Source organism: Lissotriton vulgaris, chromosome 4_1 (genome assembly GCF_964263255.1).
Source record: "Lissotriton vulgaris chromosome 4_1, aLisVul1.2, whole genome shotgun sequence".
NCBI lineage: Eukaryota > Metazoa > Chordata > Amphibia > Caudata > Salamandridae > Lissotriton > Lissotriton vulgaris.
Window position 1 is genome coordinate 106,562,781 of NC_141691.1, and position 24,782 is coordinate 106,587,562.

Consider the following 24,782-nt stretch of genomic DNA (forward strand, 5'->3'; position numbering starts at 1 on the left):
TGCAAAACATTTGCCTGCTGCTTTTGTAACATGATGTTCCAGGGATAACTTGCTATCAAATATGATATTACTGCATGCCAGGTATGAGAACTGAATATAGGGAGATATGTAGGATGGCTTTAGGATTATTTTAGATGGGCAGAAGTATGCAAACATTTTGCCTTAAGAATGGAGTTTGCATTTCTCTAATTTTCGTACCATTATTATTGGTTTTATTGATAACCCATATTGCTGGTAGAAACTGTGGTCCTGATTCACAAAAGTAACTTACACTTTTGTGTAAGATTACACTTTTGAGAAAATGTACCTCTTTTCAATATTCACAAACTGCACTTTTTTAGTAACTTACACCTTTTTAGCAATTTACACTTTTGTAGTAAGTCCAACTCATCACATGGCCAACCATGCAGCACATTCCTACAGATTTTTTTTAAACTATGTAAGGTTTATGGAGTTATGTAAATAGCAGTACCATGAATTATGTCATTTAAGATATAAGAATATATGATTTTTGTCATTTTGCTGTCAAATAATTTATTAAATATTACTCTATTTTTGTAAAGTGGTGTGGTTTCGTATTTAGTTTGGTTTTCTAACAAACTATAGCAATTGAGGAACGCCTCAAATTACAGAAACATTTTCTTTTTGTGTGTCTTTCTAGTTTAATATTTTCACCCTGGTTTCTTTTTTAGTGAAAACACTGACCTTCTCCTAAATTCCACAGGTAGTAGCAAAGAAACTCACTAATTCAGTGATAAAGTGGTCTGCATTCTTAAAAAGAACCACGATATTCGGTATGTAAGAGGTGGAATACAATTCTCACCTGCAGCCATGTTGGATAGTCAAGTATTCATCATCCTGCCAAGTGCCACGGAATATGGGTTAGACTAAAGCATTTCACTGCCTGGCCCTGCATCAAGTAAGGCACTGATCGATGTGCTCCAGCACAGCAGTTTAATTTATAGCGATTACAAGCTGTCATTCAGAGAGATGCCCGGTTGCCCTGCTGCGCACGGGTTAGGAAATTCTGCCCAGGGATCAACTAATATATTAGCAAACATAAAAGGGGAGGCAGCAGCAGTAGCAATGCTCCAGTATCTGAGAGACTTCACTCCATTAGAACAGGAGCGCAAGTTACCTAGAATTACCGAAGAGACATATGCCGAATTAGGGAGAGATAATCTGAGAGCTAGTGCAGCAAAACTTCAACTCAAGGGTGGTCCTGAAAAGGATAAAACCAAGCTAGGTTCTGATTTTTCTAAGAAGAAAAAAGGGACTATAAAAAGAAAAAGAATAGAGAGAATAGGTCACAATCCAGGGGTGGGTCTCCTCAACAGGAGGTCTCCGAAAGGAGGTACAACCTTAGGAATTGTGATAACATTAAAAAACCTGACAGGTAGCAGGATACTGATACATGTTTCTCTCGTTCCTTTCAGGGTTCATCAAAAAACTCAGAGAGGGAAGGACGGTCATAACATGACAAGAAGAACAGACAAAGTCCAGAGACACACAGCGTACTTCGGACTATAATATCAAAAAAGAAGATAAATCAAAATCAAAACCTCAATTTAAAAAGAAGAATCTTTTTTAAAGTTAGATATGCCCAGAAATCTGTGGACTCAACTTCTGAACGGGGAATTGGCTCTGACGATGCTAGACAGCTCAGCAGAAGAAACAATATCTCACCAGAGTCCCATGGAATTTCTGGTGACAGTGGCATTGAATGAAGACATCACAGTGGAGACACCTGATACCAGGGTAAGTGTCTAACACCCGTTATATGAAATAACACTCCAAATGAAGGGGGACAAACTCAAAAAATGTAAAGTCTCCTGACCTACGACTATAATATCCATTTGGCTGAAAAGGATTGGCCACCTGAGATTGTTATGGAGTGCTCAAAGGGAGAAATGGTAATTTTACCGGCATTTTCCGACCTCGTTCCTATATACCTAAAACATACATGAATGAATGAATGAATACGGATTTCTATAGTGCATGGCTACCCAAGGGCATCCCAGCGCTTCAGGAACTATAGAACGACACCACTACTCATAGAGAGGGAAAGATGAAGGTCTTTAACATCTTCCTAAAGAGGAGATGGTTAGGTTCCAGGCAGATGGAGTTGAGAAGCCCATTCCACAGATTAGAGGCGTGAAGCGAAAAGCGACGGCCACCCATACGTGCTCGCCGGATCCTAGGAACCGTCAGAAGGTTTTTGTTATTTGATCTTAATGTCCTAGGCGCTCAATAGAGATTAAGCATAGGCATGATCACCGGAGGGCCATTCCCGGTGATCGACTTATGCACAGTGCACATGGCCTTAAACCAGATTCTTTGTTGCACTGGCAGCCAGTGTAATTGAACCAGGGCTGGACGGGCAGAGGCCCGTCTTTGTTCATTAAGCAGAAGTCGCGCAGCGCAGTTCTGCACTACTTGTAGAATGCTGATAGTCCCCTTAGGGGCACCCAGATAGACTGCATTGGCGTAGTCTAGCCTTGATAGAATAAGAGCCTGGACCAGCAGTCCCCTAGCACGAAAAGGAAGGAGTGGCAAAATCTTCCTCAAAGGTCTAATTAAGCCATACCGGTAGCGGCCACTTTGCGCAGGAGTGGGCTGTAGCACTAGTTCCAGCTTTATATTGTACCACGTCGGGTGGGATGCTGAGTTACCTCACCATGTAATCCCAGTAAAAACCACTCCAACTCCACAGAGACAGTACCCTATTAAAGAAGAAGTGAAGAAACAGGTCAGGGAGGTCTAAGGTCAACGTGAATACCAAGATGTAATAGAAACTTTGAGAGAGAAGATTTTACTATATAAATATCCTGGGACGTTCTTATCACTTAGCTAGCATGAACCCCTGTGTAGGCCCTACTGTTTAGCATTTTGGGCCTTGGTTAGATTGGTCAGAGTACTGCCATTTTCTAGTACTGCCATTTTGGGTTAAGAAAGCAGAAAGCAGGTCTGACCAAGACTTCACCCAGCGCCACTTGTCTGCGAAGCTTCTCCTCCTGTCTTAGAGCCCCCACCCAGCATGTGTGAGAAAGGTCAACTTCCATCCAATTCTTTCGACATGACTGGAGGCCACATCCTCTAAACTGTATTTGAGAAAAGAGGAACTTAGCCCCTCAGCCCAGCCATGCAGCTGTGATGGGCGTCGTAACAGGATATACAGATGGTACATCCTCACATAATATGTACTGTAAGGCGCTTTTTCTGTTAAACTACAACTAAAGCTAATTTACGGTAAGCCTCAAGTCAACAAGGCATGACCTTTGGCCTAGCATAAAGTACAATGTTTGCGGGAAAGGGTTGCTTTTTGAACATATGGATGGGAAGGGTAAGGAACAGACCATAAATGACGCAGTGAGAATAAATAGCACGAGGTGGCGCAAGATGACGTTACCATAAGACCCCTCACCATCTTAAAGAGTATAATAGGGAGGTTCACAAAGACATCTTTGAATTACTCCTCGTAAGTGAGTTCTTCCCAAGGGTTATTTGAGAACCCTTGTATTAGTACATGTACTATAATTTTGATGCTTTAGGTTATATTCTGTTTTATGAAATGTTACATTTGAAATGTTGCCTTTGCTATATATTCTGTTAACCTTGCTTTTTCCTCATTATATTTGAAGTGTTTATATTGTATTTTCAGGATTTCTCACTTTTAGGCAGATGTGAGTATTCCCGGATGAAATGTGCCTTGCTTGTTGAATGCATTTTATCTCAACTTATAAAGGAGTCTTTAAGCTTTTAAGGTATAGGCTCTCTCTGACTGTTTTAAACTGTCATTCAGTAAATGATATCTGGTCCACGAGGCTATCTGAGAATGCAGGGCCGTGGATCCAGAACTCTGTGATTTTTATGCCTTTATATTAATGTTTCTAGAAGTTGTATCTTCTTAATAAAACTGTTAACCTTTCAGCTTCAGTTTCCATGGCTCACATATCTGTTTTCTCTATTTTTAGAGCAAGGGTTCCTGCACACCCCGGTACAAATTAGGTGCTCCTTTGTCCCTAGTTCTCTCTCACGATCTTCCCAGCGAAGGCTTCAGAGCCACTGCGCCCAGCCCCCTGACCCCTTCTGCCCTGTAATAAATCTGCCTCTATCATTTGGAGCCGTGACTTCGGATTAGCAGCACCAACAGACAGGAAGCATCTGGCCCTGTAGGAAATACAGGCAGCTAGAGCAGACGTGCAGCCCTTCTGACTGAGCCATAGGAGAAGAACAACGCACTGGGTAAGTTTATAACTGGACTGCTTTGGTGCTTGTCTTTTTCTGGGCTACAGTGGAGAGGTGGTTGTGTTTTGTGGAGCGGCTGTGTCTCTTACAGGTTATCAGTTTCTTGCTGTCTAGTGGTCTCGCTACGCATTTTGTTTTCTAAGAGAGGGGAGGTTCTGAAAACTGAAAGTGAAGTTGGGACATTGTACATTGTACAAACAAAGTAGGAAAGACTGCGTCTTGTATCTTTCAATGACCATTCTTTTTCTGAGCCTCTCTGAATAAAAGCGAGGGCCTCTGACTAATCTAATAGATTGTCAGGGAAGGGAAGGTGCGTCTGGCATCTTTCAAATGCTTATTTTTTGCTCTTTAAGAGATCCTCTGTCCAATAGATATAGGAAGACAGGGAAGGAAAGGATTGGAGCAGTCGTCTTTTCAATATTTACCTAAACTGGAGTTTCTGAGTGAAGTCTCTGTATAATAGAGATAAATACCCAGTATTTATTTTTTTGCTTGTCTAAGTGATCCTAACTGGAGTTTCTAAGTGAAGTCTCTGTATAATAGAGATAAATACCCAGGTTTTTTTTTGCTTTTCTAAAGATCCTAACTGGAGTTTCTAAGTGAAGTCTCTGTATAATAAATAGAGAAAAATATCCAGTATTTTCTTGCTTTTCTAAGTGATCCTAGCTGGAGTTTCTAAGTGAAGTCTCTGTATAATAGAGATAAAACCCAGTATTTTTTTGCTTTTCTAAATGATTCTAAGTGAAGTTTCTAAGTGAAGTCTCTGTATAATAGAGATAAAACCCAGTATTTGTTTGCTTTTCTAAATGATTCTAAGTGAAGTTTCTAAGTGAAGTCTCTGTATAGTAAAGAGATATACCCTCCATTTCAATAGTCAATGGAGAAGAAGCTAAATCGGAAATCCACGTAGCCAATGGTTTTTCTGATGGCGCTTATGTAAATAATTAAGTGAACTAAGTGATTCCCCGTTGTTGAAAGTATTGTATTTTCGCCATTTAAAAGTTTTTTTTGCATTTTTTTGTTCTCTTTCTATACACCATTTACATAGGAAGCCCTTTAACGTCCTCTAGTGGGCAAAGTGCGCAATATTTTAAAGAAATTCAAACACTAAAAATATGTTTGAGAAACATGAATAAATGATCGCTATTTAGTAGGCACTTTTAGGACTACATGTCACAGCTTGGTGTTTAGTGATATATGTATAGAGGTTTTTATTAGGTATAGCTACAGAACTTTTTGTGATTATTATTATTATTATTTCTTCATGGTCATTGAATTGGAAGTCACTGGCTGGTACAGAGGCTGACCTTAGTTAGACCATAATATCTAGGCACACATTGTTTTTTTTTTTTTTTAGGATTTGTTGGTTAAGTATACGCACACGTATATTAATTGTGGAGTAATACTGCTGAAAAACATTTTGTGAACATTATTGAAGGCCACTGCCAAATGCAGAAGACTGGTTCGTTAGTGAGATTCAATAACTAGGGAGATTGTAAATGCATTTATGTATCCCCATGTGTATTGATCTGCCACTGACTAACTGAAGAGATTCTGTAAGCTAAACATCGTGAGCACCATAATTGTCACAGACATACTATTTTTATGCTATTACCTTTCAGGGTGCATTCAGACTAGCCCCCTCCTTATCAGCACTGCAGGAGAAGCCAGAGAAGCTCACTGCCATTTAAAATATATAGGTGTCACTTAGGTTTACAGAAAATCTTTTTCTTTTCAGTTACATTTTCACACCAATGAATAGAATACAGTGTTACAGAACATGCAAGACTGCACACACAATACATGTGCATGTTTCTATGATCACACCAGGATTAGAGATACCCACCATTGTGATCACCTCGTGGCCCCGCAACCCCTTGCGCAGCAAGGCCACGTTGCTTGCTTGGGCGAACACCCTAGTGCTCTACAATTCCCCGACCTCTCTCCAGAAGGTGTTTATAACGGCCCAGATAAAGAAGAGATTAAAGAGGCATTCTATTTAGTCATCAAAAAGGCATTAGGGGATGAACTTGTACTAGACTATCCTGCATTTTTAACAACTGACACATAAGGGCAGCGATAGTACATATAAAAATATATATATATTTCACTACAAAATACGGATGAGCTATAGTGGACAGCAACCAGTTGAGGTAGTTATGCACATATTAGATAATAAAGTTATATCAGTACAGAACATTAGCGCACAAACTCTGAGAAAATTTGACAGACGCCAAATTTCCGTGATATCTAGAGCGTGGAACTTGTTGGGAATCCCACTCACACAGGGTACTGAGATAAGGGCATCTGCATTGCATCTAGTGAGACTGTGCCTCCCAGCGCGAATCTATACATCCCCTACCGATAGTCCACACCTTGCACTTGAGGGACCACAGTACTCACAAAGCTCCCCTTCTGTGGAAGACACTCAAGACACAGCTTTACACCTACCACTGGTGTCCCCATCAACCTCATATACTACTGAAGAGCCCCCCCACAGAATTAGGTAGTGTAGGAAATAGCGAAAGCCCTGATCTCGCCCACCAGCTTCCATTCACACCGCCTCCTCCAAGCACCAACTGCCCGAAGGGGCAGGGAGATTCACAAGATACTCACGCCCCACAAGGTTGTGAGCATCACGCATTATTTCTGCAGGCACTATACGACCTCAACTTGCCCTGGTTTGAGAGCATCACGCCAAGGAATACATGAGCAACTGGTGCAACAGTCCTCACCAAGTCCCATACAGCTGTTACAGAGACATCCTTCCACAACGCATTACCCATTAGTGTGAGTATATTTACAAGACCGCCAGTTAAAAGGAGAATAATATTGTCACATTCACTGCCACAGATTTCTCACCTCAAAGGTAGCTCTAAGAGATGAACAGACAGCCCACACAATACACAAGACTACAGATCACGGTACACATAGAGAACGGTCGTGTTATTGCCCTTTCTGAGGATACAACACCATCATCTGTTCAGGTCTCGCCCCTAACGCATACAGTCATCTGGACACTAATATCAGCCCTTTGAATTGACACAATAAACTTGCAGCGGGTGAGATTGACTATAGCACATAGTGGAGTTACACCCTTACTCCTTTCTACACACAACGCAGAAGAAGAATGCCAACACCCACAGCAAATTCACCAGCCTATGACGCAGATGGCATGTATCCAGGACAGGTTATCAAGACAGACCTAGAACACTTATCAAATGACAAGACAGCCATAGGCCATGACTATGTCTCAGTCCCAGACATCTCAGAGGATTCACAAGACAGTAGACCAGAGAATAGACAGGGCCAGCTATCCCCGAGCTCCCAAAACTCAGTACTGCAGGGCTCAGCATCAGGAATGCCAGGTCAAATTGACACGCTATTTACAATAAAAATGACAAATGCTTCCAACTCTGCAGCCACCCAGCAGGCAGAGGACCAAGAGAGCAATGGGGCCTCTGGCGGTTCACAGTATAGCTCCCAGACTCCACTCCCAAGACCTAACCGCCCGGCCCCCACATCCCTCACTGAGGACCATAATCCCTCAAGAACAAGAACTAGACATTATGGCCCATTCCGATCCCCTAGCCAGCAGCATTACAATACACAGACACACTGGAATGAGTGGCAGCCCCTTAACACTGGTCCCAAGCGAAAGGAAGAATACCTGCTACAGTTCAATGAAGTAAAAAGAGGCAGTGAACAGTATTCCCCTGAGGTAGTAACTGAGGGAGACATTAGCAGGAAGAGGACAGAGCACGACCTATGCCTAAGACCGGGTAGAGAAGCAGGGGACATGTCACATGAACAGTACTGGAGAAGGCCAACTGGCAATACAGCAACACTCCAGCAACTGTCATTACACATAGGCAGGGTAGAGGATAGAATGACTGAACTGATGGGTGGCTTGGGCCAATTTAATAAGCAACAACAAACACTCAATGAATTAGCGGGTGCTGCAAGCCTAGCAGGGTCACACAGTGGTGGGATCCCAACTATCATGCCATAGCAAGTGCCATGGATAGACTTACATCAGGAAGCCCAAAGTGCAGCCACAACACACAGCAACACAGCAGCTTCTCTCACAGTCAACTACTTAAGTGTACCCCAAGCTCGGTCTACAGTCGTTAATTATAACACTCAGGTGACACCACCACCTACGCTCATACCCCAGGCATCACCAACATTAGTTTGACCACATAGGCTAGAAACACCACAGCTATACCTAGACAATTTGGACCTGTCAAATGTGCTTGAAAGAGAAGAAAATAGGTGGAATAAACAGAAAAGAACAGAGATAGAAAATGTTACAGTGTTAGGTAACAAAGGGCGACCTAAGGACATCCCAAAGGAATATGATGTATCAGGTACAGCACGCCTGAGCACAGCCAGATCTAGAGGACTGCACCACATTGCCCTTAACAGGCCAGGACCGCCATTGACCAATGGTCTGACGCCAATTGAGATAGTAGTACTTGGAGAAGGGTCTGACTATTATGTCGATCCATTCTCAGACAATTTGGCAGGCTTGGCAGAAGCTAATGCACCTCAAATGAATGTCTGGCCCCGAGAAGGATCTTTTGAATGAGAGGAAATGGCCACTGCTGAAGAATGTATCTTGCAGGAGGCAGGAGATGACGATTGGAACTACACCTACATGCGCCAAGGCTAAGGGTCTGGCAGAAATACGCACGCAGGTATGGTCACACAAGACCCACAGGGGTATCACACCAGCTGCCCCTGCTGTCCAAAGAGGTCAATGACCCCTCCATCTCGGTCACTTGGTACCTAACGGACAAAGAAAATATGAAAAATGAACTCCCACCCCTCACAGAGGGTGCAGGAAAGTGGATACAAGCCTTTGAAAATAAAATGACACCGCAGGTGTGTCATTGGGTATTAGGGATGTGAAAAGTCTGCTCACCTCCCTGATTGGAGAGGATGCAGAGGATATGTTTTTACGCATCAACACAAGACTTTCCACCACTAATTCAGAATTAGATGGTGATACTTTCAATAAAATAAGATCAGCGCTATGGAACAAACTGCGCCGGAAGTTTGCCGATGTCTCAGACATCGAATCTCTAATGTCACAAACAAGGCAATTAGCTATTGAGAACACAGCTCCTAAATTAGAACAGCTAAAATTAGAAGCAAGATGGCGGCCGCTACTGCAGCCGTGTGAGGAGCTGCGCGTGTTCCCCCTGGAGGTCTGTCCTGTCCTGGCGTGAGAGAGGCGTTCTGCTGCTGCTGCCGACTGGATTCGTGGAGCTGAGAGCTGAGAGGCTTTCTGCTGCGGCGCCGAGGAGAAAGAAGAAAGGAGAAGGTTCGGCTGACCCTCCTACACGCTACACCGGTCCCGGCTACCGGATTGCGCTGACCGCCTTCCCTGCCGGCTGGTGGGGGGCCTGAGCGTTTTTCGAGCGCCTGCGGCGTTCTCAGCCACGGCGCCCAGAGGTCAGAGTCAGCTGTGGGACCGGGCGGATTGAACTGCAGAACCGCTGCGGAGCCGGTGTGGAGTGTTTGGAGGCAACACTCGGACGTTTGTTGCCACACTGTTGCACCGCGGATAACTGTGGAAAGTTCACGGATACTTGTTGCCAACACTACTTTCAAGGAGGATTTGAAGGTGCTTTGGTTACCGCACAGACGTGACATGTTCAAGCAACTTTGGCTGTAGTTGCTCTTAAATGTAGCAATTTTCTTCCTTCTGCCGTATGCTTAATTATCGGTGAGTGAGGAACGCATTATTTTCTTTTGAACTTGCTACATTGTGTGTACTGCGGAACCAGCTGCACCTAGCAAAAGTACTTTCCTTTGGCAGTTTTTGCAGTTAGCAAAACTTAGATAAAAACTGTACTTTCTAGAGAACTTTGAGAAAAGGATTTCTTTGGTATAAAAATACTCAACATGGCTCCCAAAGGCAGAGTTACAAAAAAGAACGCCTCTAATTTAGTCAATCCTACAAATGCTTCAAGTTCTGCAAATGCTGCAAACAGCACCACAGCAATAGATTTGGAACCTCGTAATGGGGTTTTAAAAGAGCCCATAATACCTGACCTATTCAAGAAAAAACCTACATCTACTCTTACGACTACCCTTAATAAAAGCTCTACAATTGAAGCGACCCCAGCAAGGGCTACCGGACGCTCTAATCCTGATAAATCCAATTTGAACCAACTTTCCAAAAACGACACCGGTTCAGCTGGAGCTAACTTAAATGGCAATGAGGATGGTGTAAGGGGGGAAGGAAACAACGACGACGCTGTTTCAGAGCTTTGTCTTGCGGTAGAGGGAGTTAGAGTCTCACCCAGACCAAATGACTCGCAACAACAACATGACGCAGAATCGGTAGAGTCTGGGGGGCAATTCTTCTCTATGTCTGATCTATCTGTTGCTTCGGAAGGCGATATGGTGGAGGAGGAACTCCTCAGTGAAGAACATTCTCAGTTCAAAGATTGGGCGGAGGAGTGTAATCAAGTCACAGAGGAAGATATCTTAGGCCCTGACTTTCTAACCAATGAAGGAGCTTCAAACACAGTCCGCAAGGTCTTTGAGGGAAAAACTAAGGAGAATACAACAGTCATGGACCAACCTCAATGGGACGGGGCCGGTGCTAATAACAACGAAGCTGATGACGAAAACTCTGAGACTCGTGAGCTACTAGAAGAGTCTGAGGAGGTTACCTTAAAATCTATATATAAGCTACAGGCCTCGATGTATCGCATGATATTAACTCATAGAGAAGAAACTAAGGCGGAAGGTCTTCGGACTCAGGGAGCAGTTCGAAAACTTCAAAATGTAGTACGGCGTCTGGCCAAGTCTAGCACGGATACTAATGCAAGAGTGCAAGAGACGGAGACGCGTATTTCAGCAGTAGAAGATGAGCTAACGCTACATAAGAATTCAATCAAAGATTTGGATAGCACCAGGCAAGACGTGGATTGGAAGTTAACTGACTTAGAGAATCGCGCTCGACGTAATAACCTGCGTGTCCTGGGAATTGGAGAAAAATCTGAAGGGAAAGACATTCGACGCTTTGTAATAGACTTGTTTGCGGATGCCTTTCAGGATCTCACTGGATGGGACTGGGATAAGGAGATTATAAGAGCTCATCGGTTCCCATTCAACCAAAAGACTGATCAGGAAGGCAGGAACAAATATCCAAGAGCTATCCTCATCTGTGTGCAGAATTATCTTCTCCGTGAGATTCTGTATGACTTGGCAAGACCTTCGAAACCCAGAAAAGGTTTGGGGCATGAATTTTTTGTGAGACCAGATTTTTGTGCTGCAACTGTCCAACAACGTTGGAGATTAAAACAGTTGATGGCGCCAATGCAAGCTAAGGGGGGTCAAACCTTCTTACTTAACCCTGCTAAACTCAAAGTTGTGCATAAAGGAAGAACTATATTTTTTGTATCAGAGATGAAAGCTCAACAATACCTAGAGACTATGTAGTAGTAAAATATTATAGGAACAAGCTATGTTTAATTGGTTATGATCTAGCTACCCCGCATAGGTAGATCCTCTTAGCAGTGTTGGGCTTAGTTGCTTCTTTCGTTTTTTTTTCTCTCCTTACTGCATTTTCTTTGGCTATTTCTTTTTCTAGGAGGGTCAGATCCGGGGGGGGGCTCACAGCTGATACTCACATTCCATCAATGAGGGCACTAGCCCTTACGCTTCTGGTGGGGGGGTGGTGTGGGAAGGGAGGGGTGGGGGGAAACAACGGGGTGGGAGGGTGGGAAGATTTCTTTTTTTTGGGGTGCAAGGTTATACAGTTGGAATGTTTAGGTGACTATTGTGCAAGGCTTAGTTTTGGCAGATATCGAATTTTGGTAGGGGATGCTTATTTGTGTATGTTCAGCTTAGTTTACTCAAATACACTTTATAATGGCTAAATTATCAATATATTCCATTAACATATGTGGTTTAAATGATAAAAGAAAAAGAGGGATATTTGCCCAGATGTTATCAACTATGCGGGTGGATGTAGTTTGCATTCAAGAGACCCATATCACTTGGCCCAATAGAGGGACCCTAAAAGATCTTGGGTTGGAAGTGGTAGGATGCACTCGCCAAGGCTCCAATACACGTGGGGTTGCAATACTTAAGAGACGTGAAATAGGCGAAGTTAAAAGAGTTAAAGAGGATCCAACTGGACGGTGGGTAATTGCAGAACTTAAAGTTGGAGGTTTGTTAGTTACTATATGCTCCTTGTATGGAACTATATTGGACGATGCAGGTGCATTGGACTTTTTAAATATAGAGCTGGCACAATGGTCACCTAATATTATTTTTTGTGGAGACTTTAATCTGCATTTGGAAGAAAATTTTGACATTAATAGTAGGGCTTCGTACAAGGGGAGGAAGAAGAAGGTATTTTTAGCACTTAAAGGGATCATCGAAGAGTATAGGTTAATTGATGTAGGGCATGAGAAGCGAGGAAACATATTTGGGTATACTTTTTTTTCTGCACCGCATCAAAGATTTTTTAGATTAGACTACTTTTTTGTTTATAAGGGACTATACGACGATCCAGCACAAATTGAATTTGAGGTTCTCCCAAAAGTCATCTCAGACCACAATCCTCTAATAATTAAGCTTGCCCTAAATATGGTTAATACTATACACGCATGGTCCTTTGATCGCAAATTACTTTATGACCCTGGCTATGTTGAGCGTATGAACGTTTGGATCCCAGAATTTTTTCATAATAATAAAGATACTACATCATCAGAAATAGTTTGGGATACTTTTAAATGTGGGGTTCGGGGTGAAACACTCAGTTACTCTTTGAGTAAACAAAAAGAGACACGAAACCAGGTAACTTCTGAACTTAAAAATCTTAGGGGCATATTACCAACAACTAGCGATAATTTTTGTCTCTAACTTGTTTAGACACAAAAATTATCGCCGCACATCGGCGATTTTTATCGCAGATAAACCTTGCTATTAACAAGGTTTATCGCAAATGCGATAAAAAACGGCCGAAATGCATGAATATCGCTGAAAAGTCAGCGATATTCATGCATTATCGAGCAAATGCTCTTAGCCATGTTATCCACCTCCCATTGGATAACATGGCTAAGAACTGCTCAGGGCAGGTGTTAGCTTTTGGAGATATTCCCGCTTAGTGCGAATATCTCCAAAAGTTGGTAATAGGAGATAGCGATGTTAGGGACTGTTTCCAGTCGCTAACATCTTGGCACGCCCACTTTGCATGTCATTAGTGATAAATATCACTGACATGCAAAGCAAGGCCCAAGATGGTCGCTATCTCCTATTAGCTGTCACTAACTGGTGTTAGCGACAGCTTGGTAATAGGGAGATAATTTTATCTCCGCTTTCTTGGCTTTTAAAGCCAAAAAAGCGGAGATAAACCCCCTTGATAATATGCCCCTTAGAGCTTTAGAAATTAAACTTACGCAACTATGTAAGCAAGGGTTACCTACGGAGAATACTACAAAGAAATTAGTAACTCTAAAAAATACGATTTACCAACGACATGCTACGAAACTTGCTCAACAGATCTCTGCATATAGGACAGAACTATATGAAGTGGGTGAAAATTCAGGCAAAATTTTGGCAAAGAGGGCAAGGCAGAAGGCAGCTTACGCTTGTATCAATAAAATAGATAATCATTTAGGGATAACAGTTAGCAGAGCTGAAGACATTCTGGGAGTTTTTAGAGATTTTTATTCTCAGTTGTATACGGATGAAGCTCGTCCTGAGTGCTCAGACCAGATTAATCAATTTGTTTATCCAGTATTGAATACTATTCTTTCTATTGAAGAGAAGGAGAAACTTGATCTGCCATTTACTTGGGAGGAGATAGAACTCTCTTTAATGTCCCTAGCCACAGGAAAAGCTGCAGGACCCGACGCCATTCCCCTAGAATTTTACAAACACTTCAGGAATGCATTAAAAACAGAATTATTAGAGTTATGTTTAAATGCACAGCAAGGTAACTCCCCACAATCGTGGCATGATTCTATTATTACGGTGTTCCTTAAAAAAGGTAAACCTCCTTTATCGCCTTCTTCTTTTCGCCCCATTTCACTTATAAACTCTGACAGTAAAATCTTTTCTAAAATCCTAGCGGGTAGACTTTGCAATATTATTTCCCCTTTAGTCTCTAAATACCAACATGGGTTTATCCCAGCTAGAGACACCGCTGATCATATTCGCCGGGTGATTTCTTTCTTGGATTGGTCCCAAGCAACTCGGTCTAATATTGGATTAGTATTTTTAGATGCTGAAAAAGCTTTTGACCGGGTTGCTTGGGACTATCTTTGGGATATTTTGCTTAGGAAGGGACTAGGGCAGGGGATTGTTAAAGCCTTGCAAACTTTATATATTACCCCTAAAGCATATATTCGAATTAATGGACAATTATCTTCACCCTTATTAATTTCTAGAGGTACCCGTCAAGGATGTCCCTGTTCTCCTTTACTTTTTGCTTTTTATATTGATCCTTTAATTAATCGGTTTTTTTTGGAAACGAATATTAAACCCATACATTTAGCCAACACTAATTACCGAGTCCTTGCTTACGCCGATGACATCGTGATTTCTACTACAGATGTTCAAACAGCTATACCCATTATTGATCAAATTGCCAAACAATTTGGATACTTTTCGGGCTACAAACTTAATTTAGATAAGACCCAAGTTTTGTGCGTTGGAGAAAACCTACCTGCTAATATTCCCACTTCTTCTGAAGTCACTTATTTAGGTATTAAAATCTCGCTACCTATAGAAAAAATTCCAGAGCGTAACTTAAACCCTATTATTGCTCAAATTAACACCCTATTACAGCGTCTTGACCATCTGCGATTGTCCCTCTTCGGCCGTTCTAACATTTTAAAAATGCTGGTCCTACCGAAGGTACTATATTTATTTCGCACAATTCCTCTGGATTTTTCATTACACTCTCTTAAAATTTTAGAAAGAACCACATTTCGTTTCCTTTGGGGCTATAAACGCCATAGAAAAGCAGCTAAAAAAATGATTCTTAGTAAGGAATGTGGCGGTTGGAATGTACCGTATTTTCTGTTTTATTACTTTTCTGCTGTTTTACAATATATTGGTCCTCTTATTTTGGGTGATAGAATTGAATTTGCGGAATGCCAGACCCCATCAATTTATCAATTGCTTTTGGGTGAGAAAGTTAAGGGCAGCTTCTTGAGAATAGTAGAACCTAGCTACTATAAAAAAACTAAATATAAGACTTTGAAATCTGCTTTTGGAATCTGGCAGAAAATTCGAAAACATATTAAACTAGCGAAATTAAATTTCTATGCTCCTCTTATATCAACTGAGTTATTCCCAGAAGTTTTCTTTGATTTAATTATGCACAGGTGGCAGCAGAAAGGAATAAAGCACGTGGGGGACTTATTTTGTAATGGGCAAATGATCTCGTTTCAGGAATTAATAACCAATTTTTCCGTGGGTAGATTTTTTTAAATACTTACAACTTCGCAGTTTTCTACAGGGCCATCCTCTTATGCCACTGATAAAAAATTCTTTATTAGAGCTTTTACAAAGGAAACCTCGAATTGGCCCTATATACTTAAGTTTAATGCAGGAATTTGGTGATGATCTAGGCCAATGCCAGACTAAATGGTCCAATAGTTTAGGTATAGCAAATGTCGATGTCTTACTGTCAATTAGAATGGCTGCAGAATGTCTCATAACCGGGATGATGAAATCCCAACATTTTATGTGTATCCACAACCTTTATTATACTCCCAAAAAAGTAGTTAAATGGAGTACGATGGCAGGTACGAACTGTAGCCGATGCGGACTGTATGCAGCTGATGAATTACATATGTTTTTCTTTTGTCCTAAGTTATCATTATTGTTTCAAGAAACTGAAATTTTTTTATTTACTATTTTGAAATGTAACATAAAGATAACTAATGAATTAGTACTGCTAGGTATAGATCATACTGTAACTTGGCCTAGACCAATCTCTTATTTTCTTTTTCTGTGCATGGCTGCAATTAGATCATGTATCACTAAAGAGTGGATTAGCCAGGATCCCCCTACGTTTTTTATGTGGAAGGAAAAATTATTATTTATGTTTAATATGGAATCGGCTATCTACAAGCTCAAGGGGGTTAAAAAAAGAACCATGGGAGAAAAAATATGGGCACCAATTGCTGATTGGATTTAATTTAAATCTATGTATTCTACAGTTGCTATTCTAATTTTGTTTTCTGCCAAAATTCTGCCATATAACTTGCTTTTTTTCTTGGAAATAATTTGCCTTTTTATTTACATGTTCTTTTTCTGTCTATGTTGCTTAGTATAACGCCCTGCTGTATTTCCTTGCAATAAAACAATAAAACTTAAAAAAAAAAAAAAGAACAGCTAAAATTAAAGGAAAGAGAGACTCTTGATGCAGTTATGGTAGCTACACAAGTGAGTCAAGTGACTACTGTCACTAATTTTTCACAAGGTGCCTTAAATGTACTAGAGGGTAACACACAGGTAACAACACATCACATACAACAACAGCTACCTCAGCAACACATGCCTGTGTACCAAATGGTGCCCCAGACGCAAGCTCTTGTATCACAGGGAGCTATAGTACTGCCCCCCATCAATTCGGTTTCACAGGGCATCATCCAGCAGTACCAGGCTGGAGGTTATTCAAGTTAGGACAGCCCACAGATAACTCTAGTGTGTCCCGTATTGTCATGTCTCACAAAAATTAGAGAGGACCCAGTTGTGCATGTCATGATTAATAACAACACGTATAGTTTCTTGATTGACACAGGTGCTGCATTCTCCTGTATCAAGGAGGGGGCACTGCCCATCTCCAACGAGAGCACAAACACACTAGATTTCTCTGGGGCAATAAAAAGGGTCCCTTTCACCGAGTCAGTAACAATATAAATAGGAGGTAAATGTATTCAACAGCGTTTACTTTACGCAACACAGTCCCCAGTAAATATCTTGGGACGTGATCTCTTGGCCAAATTAAATATGAGAATATATTTCAGTGAGAACCTCACAATGACTTTCTTCATTCCTGATACACCACAGACCAGAATGATGGCTGTCAAACAAAAATTCCTCAAGTTATACCGTATTTTTCGATCATAGGTCTGAAGACTGCCCTCTTCAGTGTCCCATTGCACGCTGACAGCCAGTATTTATTCGCATTTTCATTTTTGAAATAGGCAGTTCACATATAAAAGGTTACATTAAAACTACTGTGAGTCCCCCAGAGTGTGTTCAACAGAGCTGTCAAAGATGATTTGTCAAACTTCTTATGTGGCAGCACTCTGCTACAATATGTTGATGACAAATATACTCCTCTGTAGCACCACAGAGCAAGAGTGCCGGTAGGATACAACTGCTCTGCCTTACAGACAGTACAGTCTACTTTGTTGATGGTTCTTCTACCATTGATAAAGAAAGTGGAATAAAATACACAGGAGCTGCAGTAGCCAGAGCACATCAGAATAAATGCTCAGACTCTCTAGACATTGTACAGCAGATAGCATTGCCATCACATTACTCAGCACAAGCAGCAGAGTTAGTGGCACTGATTGCAGCACTCAAACATGGAGCTGATGATAGCGTTACTGTATATTGTGATTCTGCTTATGTCACCACGACAACGCATTCAAGGATCCATCACTTCCATACACAATTGATAGTACACAGCAATATGATCTCATTGCACAACTGCACCTCAGTGAGATACAGGGAAAGTGCCCCACCTAAAGAGAAAGAGTTGTGGAAGAAGAGGGGAGTACACAGATTTTATTTATTTATTTATTTATAGACAGACAATGACAGGAAGGATTTTGCAAGTAGCACTCACTTAGTTGCACCTTCCTACACATGTCCCTCGTGATATCATGTCCACAACTTTGCAGACAGAGTGGTTCATCCCCAATGCATATGAGCATATACAACTCTTTGTTCATTAATGCCTCATGTTGTCAACAGCATTCCCAAGAAATGGCTATATTACCTTCCCATCGCTTTCTTTACACTTACAAACACTCCCAGTTCTGATCATCACCTCACACTTCACCAGCTTGTCACTGACAGATCAATGAATATGGTTGTTCTCTCCACCAGACTTAAAACAAGACACTGAGCCTTCTTCTGATATTGTGGAAGATGAATTGTTTGTTCATTTATGTGCCCTAATGCATGCTTCAAAGTTCCTTTCCATTCAGATATCAAAGACAAAGAACAAGGGTCCTACTTCTAATGAACTTTCGCCTATCTGCTTTGGGACACACATCTTTGTAAAAGAAGCAGTCCGGAAGAGGAGAGACCTCAAATTCAACGAACACTTGCAAAATTGACTTTTCACCCACGGCTGTCCGAATAGCCAAAAAAGGAATGGATTCATCTCAGCCACGTGAGGGTCCACCCGGCACCATCCGAGATTTGAACATTGACTGAGAGAAGGGCATCATGTACCACCCGACTATCCAAGAACGAGAGTATGGAGATCGTATGATGGCCTACGGACTGAGAAGCAGCAACAGACCCACCTCCCATGTCAAGTTTTCAGTGAAAAAGATATGTACAATTGCAATTCTTTTATTTGTTATGTTTGTAGCTTCAGTAGCCATATTCCACTGGTTAGCAGTGCGATTAGAGAAAGAAAAAAGAGCTACCAGCGACCTTAAAAATGTAACAACCACAGGGTACCCCATGTTCAAGACACTGCCTGATAACAAGCAAACTGGGATAAGCACCAGCAGTAGCTATGACACCTATGCACCACCCACCTTGACACCTTCCTCACCCCAAGCAGACCCCACAGAATGGGACTTGGTACCTGATCTCACGCTGAATCCCCCTATGAGAGGTAACCCTAAAAGTTCCCGCCAAAATAAACGAAGATAAAATGGGTCATGAGGAAGTGCCAGTTAGATATACATCGTGTAACCAACGTAAGGAAGAACAGGCTTTGCAAATTTCAGACTGGGTCAGTAATTTCCAAAAAACAGTTGTTTACACCTTTGACCAGCACACTATACTTGATAGTGAGAGAGCAGAGGATAAGGAGATTCACAACGTTCTATTAGACAACATGTGGTACAGAGACATGAGGGAGGTTGGAAGGAAGGTCACAAATGAGTCATGCTTTGTATGTTCACACATTCCTCACACTGTAGGCTCAGATAGATTGATCTTTCCCAAAGAAGTCCCACCGCCCACAGCCAAATGTCTTTTACACCTGTTTCTTTGCCGCATTCATGGTCAGATACAGCTCCACTCAGCCAAAGTGGATGATGCATTTGTAAATATCACAGAGTGGGATGACAAGTTTGTAACATTTACGGTCATCACTAATCCATTGGAAATTGAAAGGAGAATGGAGTTTTACAGTGATATGAAAGTACCTGCCGACATAATGCATGTTTGGGAACATTACTATAAGATACTAGGGTACTTCACCTTCCCAACGCCCCCATCGAAATGCCACTCACCCGAACATCAATGAGCTAACCATACACATGACACATGCCCTTGTCAGTGGAGACCAATTCTGCACCTGAAGGCCAATATTTATTTCAACAGCAAGTGGAATGGTCCACATGACCTAATATGTAGGGCAGCCTCCTTAGGGAGCCCATTTGTAGGACAAAAGCACAAACATGATTTCAATAAGGATATTGAGAGGGAGTGTGCTGAGATATGGGCCCAGGAAACTAGAATATACACTTTCAATGAGGGTACACCATACAAACCAAAAAGAGCATACAAGCTAAAGTCTCCTCTCTTTTGCTTCCTAGGTAACGGAACAGTTCCTGTGGGTCGAAATACTAATTGCAGTAACACACTTTTTAATTCGGCCCTTAAGTGCGGCACCTCCAGCCTCATGGACATCTATTGGGCCTGTGGAGAAAACATCTATCTGCAGCTGCCTCCCCAATGGCAAGGACTTTGTTCCGTCGTGACGATGCATGAACTGCATCTGGTTGTTCCAGCAGCAAACATTTCTCACATTCATACCCACCCAATGACAGATGATGTCACTCTGCTCCACCACCAGAAAAACAAAGTCAAGAAGTATTTCTCACATAGCCCATTTCAGGACATTCCACAAGAATTCTGAATCTTCAACGATGCTGAACTTTTCTTCGGGGGCGTTATCCCCCTGTTCCAGACCAAAGCTAATGCTCGCTGGCTCCAAGTGACCAGGTACGAGCTGATGCAGCTTATCAACAACACCCGTGATGGGTTCAACGCCGTGAAAGAAGAACTACGACCTTCGAGACTCATGGTTCTGGAACACCACTATGTTCTGGACCAGCTAACTGCGATGAATATTGGTGGATGCGCAAAAGAGGGAAAGTCGTCCTGCTGTGTCATCATTTTGGCCAATGATGCGGATAACCAAACACTTACAAAGGCTATTGAGGACTTGGACAATTTGGGGAGACAGATGCCTGAGGAAGGAGGTGCAAAAGCAGATGTTTTACGTAATTGGTCCAACTTGGACTGGATGCCTTCATGGCTATCTACAGTACTAACACTTATAATGCCTATATTATGTGTGTTGGTGCTGATGTGTTTTGGGACACAGGTTATGCTGTATTGTGTTAAGAGATTGAGGTCTAAGGTAGTTTAGATGAACTATGAAGACTCAGGAGAATACACAGGAATACGCACGGGACAAGGGGACGGGGAAGAGTTAGCAATGTTAAACATAGTAGCGCTTACCGTCCCTGACTTTCGCACATCACAGGTTCCTCTGGATAGTAACTACCAGGTCCAGGTTCATAGTGGCCCACCACTTCCCTTGGGGAGAGACTTGGTACATCCTTACGAGACAATGTGTGACATATCAGGGGCACCACATGGAGATTTAGGAACTGCCCTGAACACCGAAGAGTCGTTTCTTCATGACTCACCATGGCCACTACCCCCGGCACGGGCTAAAAATGCAGATCAAATGATGTTCAATGTTGTTCAATAATATGAACAAGAGGAGGGAATGAGAGAGGGGAAGATTTTACTATATAAATATCCTGGGACGTTCTTATCACTTAGCTAGCATGAACCTATGTGTAGGCCCTACTCTTCAGCATTTTGGGCCTTGTTTAGATTGGCCAGAGTACTGCCATTTTGTAGTACTGCCATTTTGGGTTAAGAAAGCAGAAAGCAGGTCTGACCAAGACTTCACCCAGCGCCACTTGTCTGCAAAGCTTCTCCTCCTGTCTTAGAGCCCCCACCCAGCTTGTGTGCTAAAGGTCAACTTCCATCAAATTCTTTCGACATGACAGGAGGCCACATCCTCTAAACTGTATTTGAGAAAAGAGGAACTTAGCCCCTCAGCCCAGCCATGCAGCTGTGATGGGCGTCGTAACAGGATATACAGATGGTATATCCTCACATAATGGGTACTGTAAGGCGCTTTTTCTGTTAAACTACAACTAAAGCTAATTTACGGTAAGATTCAAGTCAACAAGGCATGACCTTTGGCCTAGCATACAGTACCATGCTTGCGGAAAGGGCTGCTTTTTGAACATATGGATGGGAAGGGTACGGAACAGACCATAAATGATGCAGTGAGAATAAATAGCACGAAGTGGCGCAAGATGACGTTAGCATAAGACCCCTCACCATCTTAAAGAGTATAAAAGGGAGGTTCACAAAGACATCTTTGAATTACTCCACGTAAGTGAGTTATTCCCAAGGGTTATTTGAGAACGTATGTATTAGTACATGTACATTAATTATGATGCTTTAGGTTATATTCTGTCTTATGAAATGTTACATTTGAAATGTTGCCTTTGCTATATATTCTGTTAACCTTGCTTTTTCCTCATTATATGTGAAGTGTTTATATTGTATTTTCAGGATTTCTCACTTATAGGCAGATGTGAGTATTCCCGGATGAAATGTGCCTTGCTTGTTGAATGTATTTTATCTCAACTTATAAAGGTGTCTTTAAGCTTTTAAGGTATAGGCTCTCTCTGACTGTTTTAAACTGTCATTCAGTAAATGATATCTGGTCCATGAGGCTATCTGAGAATGCAGGGCCGTGGATCCAGAACTCTGTGATTTGTATGCCTTTATATTAATGTTTCTAGAAGTTGTATCTTCTTAATAAAACTGTTAACCTTTCAGCTTCAGTTTCCACAGCTCACATATCTGTTTTCTCTATTTTTAGAGCAAGGGTTCCTGCACACCCCGGTACAAATTGCTCCTTTGTCCCTAGTTCTCTCTCACGATCTTTCCAGTGCAGGCTTCAGAGCCACTACGCCCAGCCCCCTGACCCCTTCTACCCTGTAATAAATCTCCCTCTATCAACCTGCACCTCTTCAATGAATAATCATTTGTTTACTGTAATGAAACCCAATAATTCATACTGTCTCGTTTTAAACTACAGACATCTGTACACTTGCACAAAGTCATTTGCTGTACAGAATGCACAAAGTGCCACATTAATGAATAACATTGTGTAGAAAAAATACAAAATAGCACTAAACATCTCAAATGGATTTTTTCTGCCACAATACAGCGCATGAGACAAGATATTTGACAGCGTTCTCAGGTATAGGGGTAGCCCCGGGTTGTTCTCAGCTAGGGTAACAGAGTTACTTCAAAATTTGGATGAGTAGGCATTGTTCTATGTTGATATTTATTTGACGGATGATTATTTAAAGGATCACTTGACCAGGGTGAGCAACATCATTTTAGGATTCACCTTTGAGGGCCTTAAATTCATCTTTCATGAATCAAAAATAGGCCACCTCAATGTCCTATTATTGGGATATGAGCTTTCAAGTGAAGGCAAAAGCCTAGCAGCTAACTTTTTAGAATAGTGTGCGCTGCTCCAACCTCCCAAAACTCTAAAAAACTTACAATCTATATTGGGATCCCTAAATTTTGGTAGAACATACATTTTGGATTACACAGAAAGAGTAAAACCTTTCTACGACTTGATCAGCCCTGATTTTTCAATTAGAAATTGGACACAGGAACATACAGATATACTTTGTTCCTTACAAGCTGACAAGATAGCTTCAAAACACCTACACACATGTGTAAGTACCACAGATTTAGTTATCCGTGTAACAGCGGGTCAATCAGGGTGCACCTACATAACCTTCATAGAAGGAGAAACAGTGCCGATAGCATACAAATCACACTTGTGCACAAAAGCTGAAATGCTTTTTGCTTCTACAGAGACAATTCTGACGGTAAGAGAAAGAGCACTGGCTCAGGGCAAAAGTATAATTGTGACTCCTGTACCGGCCTTAGATGTTGTTACAAAAGCAAGTGTTCCGAATGCAAATGAGCCACATACTCCCTGGATACAATGGACTAATTCTCTCACCGAAACAGATGTAGACTACAAATTTGATTCTACACTAAAAACACAGGCATTTCTGCAATACGAACAGGAATTAACTCTCCCAAATGGAATATTGCATTTGGATCAGTATGAATTCATTATTTAAACTTACAGTGCTGCTCAGCCTGCCATAGGTAGTAAACAACAATACAGCGCAGCTTGTGCGATTGTGAAAGGATGTAAGCAGGACAGCAAGTTCCATCCTAGCTGTACGAATACAGAGGGCCTCATTTATTAAAAGTGACGCGCGCCCTCCTTACGACATGATTGATGCGTCATATTTACTGCATGACGCATCATGTCGCAAGGAGTTACAGATAATCAGTATTTCTAACTTATATGTATGGCGCAAAAGTGACGCATTGCTGGAGTGTGTCACAAAAGTGACGCAACTCCAGCAATGTGTCCTTTCACATGGGGCAAGCCCCATGTGAAAGGGCCTCCATCAGTCTTATGCCTGCTGTGAGGCAGGCATAAGAAATTGACACATTTGCATCCTAGAAGTGGCACAGTGAAATCTTATAGATTTCACTGCGTCACTTCTATGACCCTTTCTTCAGCAGAACACCCCCCTTGCATACATTATACCAGGCGCAGGTATAATGTAGATGCGTGACTTTGTAAATATGGTGCATCAAGGCACATTTTTTACGCTGCTGGTGCGTCACAGAAAGTGTAGCACCAGCAGCGTAAAAGTGATGCATGGCCTCATAAATGAGGCCCACAGTCTTTAGTAGATTGCACAGCACACATGGCAGAATTAAAAACCTATTACCGGCACTAATACAAACGAATCAGCAAATCCACACACTTATAGAGTGCAATTAGTTTTACTGTGTCCAGTCTTACAATGAATATCTTAACTATTGGGTTCTGAATGGGTGTAAATACTCAAAAGGTTGCACAATAAAGCACAAAATGCTTTGGGAACAAGTGGCAGAGTAGAAAATAAACTTGCCGCTGGCTCACATGATACACACGCTGAGTCATCAACGAGATGGCGTTCACGTTGAATGGAATTCATTGGCTGATGAAGCTGCAAAAGGGGCAGTATGAACTGCTGCTGTAGCTGCAATCTATCGTTCTAGTACGAGAATAAATGGACAGATAATGGAAGCTGCCTTTGCTTCACGCAAAAGCAGCACAGCCTTGCCTAAAGGTATTCCACTCAAGTAGACCA

General features: G+C 41.9%; 1 pseudogene; it reads left to right on the forward strand.

Annotated features, from left to right (window-relative positions):
- Positions 1-19,324: 19,324 nt before the first annotated feature.
- Positions 19,325-24,782, forward strand: part of LOC147718434 (uncharacterized) — a 30,710-nt pseudogene continuing 25,252 nt past the window's right edge.